The sequence below is a fragment of the Macaca thibetana genome, chromosome 5, assembly GCF_024542745.1.
Source record: "Macaca thibetana thibetana isolate TM-01 chromosome 5, ASM2454274v1, whole genome shotgun sequence".
In the NCBI taxonomy this organism is placed as follows: Eukaryota; Metazoa; Chordata; class Mammalia; order Primates; family Cercopithecidae; genus Macaca; species Macaca thibetana.
Window position 1 is genome coordinate 4,008,863 of NC_065582.1, and position 7,920 is coordinate 4,016,782.

General features: G+C 47.0%; 1 pseudogene; it reads left to right on the top strand.

Annotated features, from left to right (window-relative positions):
* The first annotated feature begins 7,043 nt into the window (after positions 1 to 7,043).
* LOC126955927 (uncharacterized) lies at positions 7,044 to 7,174 on the top strand (annotated as a pseudogene).
* The last annotated feature ends 746 nt before the right edge of the window (positions 7,175 to 7,920 follow it).

Sequence of the window (7,920 nt, forward strand, 5' to 3'; positions counted from 1 at the left end):
TACTGAAAATACAAAAAATTAGCTGGGCATGGTGGCGGGCACCTGTAATCATAGCTACTTGGGAGGCTGAGACAGGACAATCACTTGAACCCGGTGGGTGGAGGTTGCAGTGAGCTGAGATCACACCACTGCACTCCAGCCTGGGTGATGGAGTGAGACTCTGTCTCAAAAAAAGAGAGAGAGAGAAAGAGGAAGAGCCTTTGTTTTTAGATAGTTGGCCCAGTTTCCCTCAGAGCGTGTTGATCACATTTTTGAATTTCCTGTTCTTATTTCCTTAAGTACCTTTTAGTCTAGAGTAGTCTGCAAGTCACAGCACAGAAGTCACAGTCAAAAAAAATGAAGATTCTTCTAACAGCTAATAGAACGCTGGGAGTTCTGATGAGAGAAACCAGAAGTTGCCGGCTCTTCTTCCCAGGTGAAGCCATTTCAGATCACTGCTGAAAAATAGTCAAGATACTGAACTGACCTGAACTTGATGGGATTGATTATAATCTTTACCATGATTGATAAAATGCTCTGCTCCTCCTTGGGAGGCCAGGGAACCATTGATGTGCCCAATATCTTTTTTTTTTTTTTTTTTAACTGCCTCAGAGCCTTGCAACAATGGCATGAAGAACAAACAAAAAGGCTCCTTTTGAGAAAGGACATTGTAAACCAAAAATAAAATTCTAAGCCCTTCATCCAACTGAATGGACCCCTCCTCTTGGCCAAGGGCATTCCAACGTTAACCCGATAAACGAGGCCCTGATGGGAAGGGGTGTTTAGATATGCTTCGTTATACCCTCCTCCCTTTGGCATCCAGTCCAGCTGACCAGCATTAACATTAAAACAGAAACCTTAAGGCCGACAAAACACACACTTTCTAGCAATAAGATACCAACATGACAGAGAGTAGGCCCTGAAAGAAATGGAAGTATTTCTCCCCAAAATAAATTTCTTTGACATATTTTGGAATGGTCCTGTAAAGCCATCTCTTGTGGAGAAAATCTATGTTCTATAGAGAACCCCTTTCCCTTTCCACATCTTTTCCCTGATCCAGGAGAGAATTAACTAAGAGTCTGGCACCTTTTTAAGTCTGATAACAAACACTTACAATCTGTTCTCTCTGGAGCCTGCCACCTGGAGGTCTCATCGGGATAAGAAGAAGCTTGGTCTCCACAACCGCTTGTCTTAACCCAGACACTCCTTTCTACTGGTTCCGGCTCTTTAGATAATAACTGACATCTTTCAACCAACTGCCAATCAGAAAATCTTCTAATCCACTTCTTCTTCCCCTGCCAACGTGAGTTGTTCTGCCTTTCTGGACTGAACCAACGTGAACCTTACGTGTACTGATTGATGTCTCATGTCTCCCTAAAATGCACAAAACCGAGCTGCAGCCCGACCATCTTAGGCGCATGTCCTTAGGACCTAGTGAGACTGTTCCTGGGGCTGTGGCCACTCATATTTGGCTCAGAATAACTCTCTTCAAACATTTTATAGTGTTTGACTCTTTTTGTTGATGATAAGATTATCACTATGATCTCAGTGTCATTTCACAATCTCCTTTTGTCTCCTACAGTGCTATCCCATCAATAAAATAGACATGCAGACGCTGGCTAAGTTTAACCGTGGCTGGGTAGCAAACTCACTCACATCACAGTCTCGTGGGTTAAATACATGTGACTTCTCAGTTTCTCTACTAGTGATCACATCTCACTCCTGAGCCTGAACTTGCCAGCATTAGGAATGGGGCAGGACTGTGAATCGAGATGTTGTTCAATCCAATTTATTAATTTAAAATCTCTTCTTCAGTAAACGGTCAGTTTCCTCAATGCTTGGTTGCCCACATTGCCTCTCTCCCCTCTTTCCACCGCCTCTCAGCACAAAGGGAACAGAACAGCAGTTTGCTCCCCTCCCATCCATTGCATCCTCCTCCTGCTCTCAGCTGCGGGTGTCTCCTGGCCATGCCCTCCGGGTACAAAGGCAACCCACCTCCCCTCCTGGACCAATCGTGTGATCACAGACGTCTAGGCTGGGTTCCGTGTATGTTTAAGAGATCCATAACATTCTCTCTTCTCTCTCCCTCTCTTCCTCACTTTTGCTCACACCTATTCTTTCACTTTTGCTTGCTCTCTTCCTCTCTCCAAAGTCTAGCTTATGGTCTTACTGTCTTGCTGCAGACAGCAACAAAAATCAGGTTTGATTGTCCAAGCATATAACTGTAAACCAGAAGAGCAGGAAGTCACTTTTCCCTTGCAGGGGAGGGAAGACATAGCCCCTGCCCTCTGAAGGTTTGAGAACTGAGTCTACGAAATAAGCAGACAGTAGGCAGATGAGTGGGAGAAAAGGCAAACGCATGTATTATATGCACAGGGGCAGCCCAGGGAAGAAAAGTGAGTGCCCAAACCCAGAAAGATCTAGAAGCCCACATACCCTCTCCCCGGGGAAGAAAAGTGACATCTCAAAACCCAGTGAGGTCTGGAAGCCCACACACCCTCTCCCCAGGGAAACAGGGGAGGGGCAGGAAGCTTGGGGCAAGTGAATGACCTGGCGGAAGGTGATTGGGTGATGCCTGTGACTGAGTCTGCCTGGATGTCCTGTGGACCCCAAGTCTCTCCTGGATAATCCTCCCGGGTTGATGAGATTCCCAGGGAGGAGATGCATGACAATTGACCTTCTATTGGAGAGTTGGGTTTTTAGACAGATAGGGAGGTTCAGAGAAAGCCCTTGGCTGCATTTGCTGCTCCTCCAGTGCCCTCCATTTGAAGCAATCAGTATATTTTGCGGTCGCATTTCCTGAACCCTTTTACTCTTGGAGCGCTGAAACCCACAGCTTCAGTGACTGGGACGCCCAGAGCATGAAGATGTACGGGAAATAGAAATACACCTTAAAGTACATTTCAAAAGACACTGTGCTCGTTATGAAGCATCCACACTATGAAGGAGAGGAGCACAAGGAGCTCTCTTTTTCCTCCCCTTCCTCCTTCATAAATCGCCTCATATTTCATTAAAAAATGTCTGAGATGTGAGTTTATCCAAATGACACAGCTGCAGGAGGGGAGGTCATTAGGGAGAAGTTCCATGGAAAAAAGGAAAATGAAAGCTGATTGTTACCCATAAATTAGAGTAATTTTCTTAATTTGCTGTCCATTTGCTTGCTTGTTCATTGCTGGCGTGCCTTAGGAAATATGAAAATCTGACCATTAGTCACTTGGAAGGAGCACGTCTCCACGCCAAGTCCAGGTCTCTCTGCGGCACCAGGGGATTTACTGTTCTCCCTGTGTCGCCAGAAAAGAGCTGAGCGGCCTCGTCTTTGTTCCCCACTGGCAGCCTGAGATGCAGCCTGCACCAGCCTCCTGCTGTGACCTTCGGGCGGGGGCTGGGAGACAGCGTCTTCATGACTGACCCCGTGTCAATCCCTTCCTGGCAAAGGAAGACGGAGGGCGCTCAGGGGCACTGGAGCCAAGGGAGGGGAGACACCAACAGAACGAGCAAGTGGAACACACACAGCACTACATTCTTCTCGTGCTAAAACCAAGAAAAATCTCCCAGCTCTCACAATGTTTCTTGCTAATCTCCCTTTCTGGCTATTATTCAGCTACTGTGAATCCTTCTCAAGCTTCCAGCTTCCTTTTAGCTGTAGAAAGAGAATGAAAAAAATGTACCCTAAGACCTTGGATTTTTTTTTTCTTCCTTTTCTGTTGCCAGTGAATCTGTTTGAAGAGCAGCTGGCGCGGGCTGCGGGAGTGTGTGCCAGCGCTAATGGAGACGCAGGAGCAACGCTGCAGGCGTCCAGGCACCGCCAAACACGGGCTTGCTGCAGGCGGGCACTCCCAGGAGGGTGACCTGCCAGTGACATAGGTTTCAGACCTGCAGAGGGGGTTTGGAACATTGGAACTATTTCCCCTCCTCTTTATTTTTTTTTGGAGGGTCACACACATTTTAATAGTTCCATGATCAAAATTGCTGCTTCCAAGCAAGTTCACTGGAGCAGACATCATCTCATCCCTCCCCACATTTCCTTTTGGGAAGTTGAGTATAAATATGTCTGTACATCTAAGTATTTATTTTCCATAGAAAGGGCAGTCAGGCAGTCTTGCTTTTGTTTTGTTCTTACCCAGTTCTTAAAGGGCCTGATCATATTTATTCAGCAATATGTATCAAGTGCCAACCATATACTAAACACTGTGGTTTAGAGTGAGGATGCCCCAAGGACAAGGTGGATGAAGCACAAAGCGTGAGTGTTACTGGCAAAACCAAAGTCTGTAAAACAGCTGAAGAGGTTTATTCTGCACCAATATGAGTGGCCATGACTCAAGGAACAGTCTCAAGGGGTCCTGACAGAGCCTGTCTGAGGAGGTCGGGTTATGGCTGGTTTTATAGATTTTAGGAAGAAAGAAGTTACAGGCAAAGACATAAATCAATACGTGTACAGTGTACATTGGTTCTGCCTGGAAAGGTGGGATATCTCAAAGGTGAGAAGTGGGGGGCTTATGAGTCATAGGTAGATTCAAAGATTTTCTGATTGGCAACTGGTTGAAACAGTTAAACTTTGTCTAAAGGCTTGAAGTTGGTAGAAAGAAATGCTTGAGTTCAGATAAGGGGAGTTGTGGAAGCCAAGGTCCTTGTTATGTAGATGAAGCCTCCAGGTAGCAACCTTCAGAGAGAATAGATGCTGAATGTCTCTTTTCAGAACTTAACAGGTGTCAGACTCTTTTTTTTGAGACGGAGTCTTGCTCTGTTGCCCAGGCTGGAGCTCAGTGGTGTGATCTCGGCTCACTGCAAGCTCTGCCTCCCAGATTCATGCCATTCCCCTGCCTCAGCCTCCTGAGTAGCTGGGACTACAGGCACCCGCCACCACGCCCAGCTAATTTTTTGTATTTTTAGTAGAGGCGGGGTTTCACCATGTTGGCCAGGATAGTCTCAATCTCCTGACCTTGTGATCTACCTGCCTTAGCCTCCCAAAGTGCTGGGATTACAGGCGTGAGCCACCGTGCCAGGCCAGGTGTCAGACTCTTAGTTAATCTCTCCTAGATCTGGAAAGGCCAGGCTGTGTGAATGAAGGTTCTCTACAGATACAAACTTCCTCCATGAAAGATGGCTTTGCAGGGCCATTTCAAAATATGTCAATGAAAGGTATTTTAAGTTAAAATACGTTTGATTTCCTTCAGAGAGTGCTATTTGTCATACGATGCTGTACCAGAGTCAGATTGGAATTTGTTATCTTATTGCCATGGAGACTGATTTGTTAGCGCTATGATCTCTGTCTTCATGTTAATGTTGGTCAATTGTGCCTAAACTCCAAAGGCAGGGGGCATAGTGAGGTGTGTCTGACATCCCTTCTCATCATGGTGGGGAATTCAGTTTTTCAGGCTTCTCTGGTGTATTAGTTTGTTTTGCATTGCTCTAAAGGGATACCTGAGACTAGACAATTTATAAAGAAAAGTTTACTTTAGCTTACAGTTCTGTAGGCTGTATAGGAAATGTGTTGCCAGTATCTGCTTCTTGTGAGGCCTCAGGAAGCTTCCAATCATGGTGGAAGACTCAGGGGGAGCCAGCGTATCACAGGGCAAGAGAGGGAGCAAGAGAAAGAGCGGGGAGGTGAAACTGCTTTTGGAAAGATGACGACAGTGAGAGAAATCTGATGTAGGTGACTCCATCTTGCTTCCGACCTCCAAGCTGTCCTTGGTCATTCCTGGGTGTAGGCCAAGCTAACCTTGGGACAAATTTAGTTTATAGTTTAACCTTAAGACAAGGATGATAACAGCCCTTCCCAAAACTGAACCACCTTTCTAGAACCAATTAAAGACCTCATGGTGAGGATTATGAGAGGGACCTGAACCTGCTAAGAGACAGGTGTTGTTCCTACAATCCCTTACTACTCAGGGGTCACGTGGCCAGGGGTCACAAGATTTGAGACCTTCTCGATTGCTCCTATAGATGACATCACTACTGTGAACCTAAGGTGGATTTTTTGAGATGTGTTTCAGACAGACCCCACCTGGACTCCTGACTCACCTGACCCTGTGGCCCCACCCAGCAGCTGACTCAGAGGATGGGGCTTGTTTCCACACTCTACGATTTCATCCCCAACCAGTTGGCAGCACCCATTCCCTAACCCCCCGCTTACCAGATTGTCGTAAGGACTCTGACCTCTGAGCCTTCAGAGAGACCAACTTCAACTATAGCTCCAGTTCTCCCGTGTGGGTCGGCTTCATGTCACTAAACTCTTTCTCTACTGCAACGCCATGGTCTCCGTGGATTGATTTTGTCTGTGCGGCCGGCAAGAAGCACCTGTCTGGCAATCACAGAGGTGCCAGGTTATTTTAGACAACCAGCTGTCCTATGAACTGATACTGCAAGAACCCACTCATTACCATGAGGATGGCACTAAGCCATTCATGAGGAATCCACCTCATGACCCAAACACCTCTCACCAGGCCCCACCTCCAACATTGGGGATCACATAAACATGAGATCTGGAGGGACACATCCAAACCGTATCATCTGAGGTCCCCTTGGCTCAGAAGGGGTCCATTCAGTTGGTGGAGGGCTTAGGGTTTTATTTTTTGTTTATACGAGGCATGAGTGGAACTTATAAGTGAATGGGGCAGAGGAGTACATTAAATAAGTAAAGATAAACCACCATTATGTGTATTTTGCTTTGTTGTAAGTGCTGTGGCACAGTAAAGGAAATAAACAGGGTCTCTGACGTCATGGTATTTAGTGGGATGGGAGGTGCAGTAGAAACTATGGACTGGCTTTTCAACTCCTGTTCCAACCCATTTATGGAATCACTTTCTGAACTACAGCTAGAAGGCCTGTTTGAACTGCAGAGGCAGAGAAGAAAGAAAGAAGAAAGAAAGGACAAGAAAGAAGAAAGGAAAAGAAGGAAGGAAGGAAGGAAGTGAGGGAGGGAGGGAGGGAGAGAGGAGGGAGGGAAGGAAAGAAAAAAGAAAGATGGATGAAAATTACACTACCCAGCCTCTTGTAGCTAAGGTCTGACTGCCCCCCCCCCGTCCCCCGCTTTGTGAGTCTTAGGTGGAGAAAATGAACAGTGTAGCTCTGTGCAGTGGCAGTATCGTAGCCAATGAGGTTTATCCGAGGGGCGATCATGGCTAATTGAAAATGAACAGCGCAAGGCAGTGGACCTTGTGAGGAGTTGACATATTTTCACACACCTGGCAACAGAAGCACTAGATTTTTCTAGACAGCTCTGCAGAAGCGCTTTGCCTGTGCTCTGGGCTTGTAGGAGCTGAGAGGCAGGTGGTGATAGTGAGCTTTCCACAGAGACACATCAATGGGGTCACTTTGCCCAGCAGCTATTCCTCCCACCTGCAAAGCTTCCCAGCTGCCTTCCCTGTGGTAACCGCCTTCGCTTTGCATCCAGCACAGGATCTTGCACCTGAGTATTTTCCAGCTCTTCCCCAAGGGCGAACAGCTTTTGCTTCTTCCCCTCCCCGAGAAGCAGAATCTGTGTCAGGGACAGTAGCTGGAGTGTCCTGCCCTGTCCAAATCTTCCTCAGGAGCACACAGTGGAGACGGTGGAAAGAGCTAACACTAGGTGAATGCAGGTTCTCCTTGTGTCTCCGGCCCCCCCGGGGCTTTCTCAAGCATCTAGCGCACAAGCTCACACTCAGACTTAAAGAATTCGCTACATCCTGGCTGTTGTTGTTGTTGTTTGTTTGTTCGTTTTTGAGACAGAGTCTCACTCTGTCCCCAGGCTGGAGTGCAGTGGCATGATCTCGGCTCACTGTAACCTCTGCCTCCTGGGTTCAAGCGATTCTTCTGCCTCAGCCTCCTGAATAGCTGGGATTACAGGTGTCCGCCACTATGCCCAGCTAATTTTTGTATTTTTAGTAGAGATGGGGTTTCACCATGTTGGCCAGGCTGGTCTTGAACTCCTGACCTTATGATTCGCCCGCCTTGGCCTCCCAA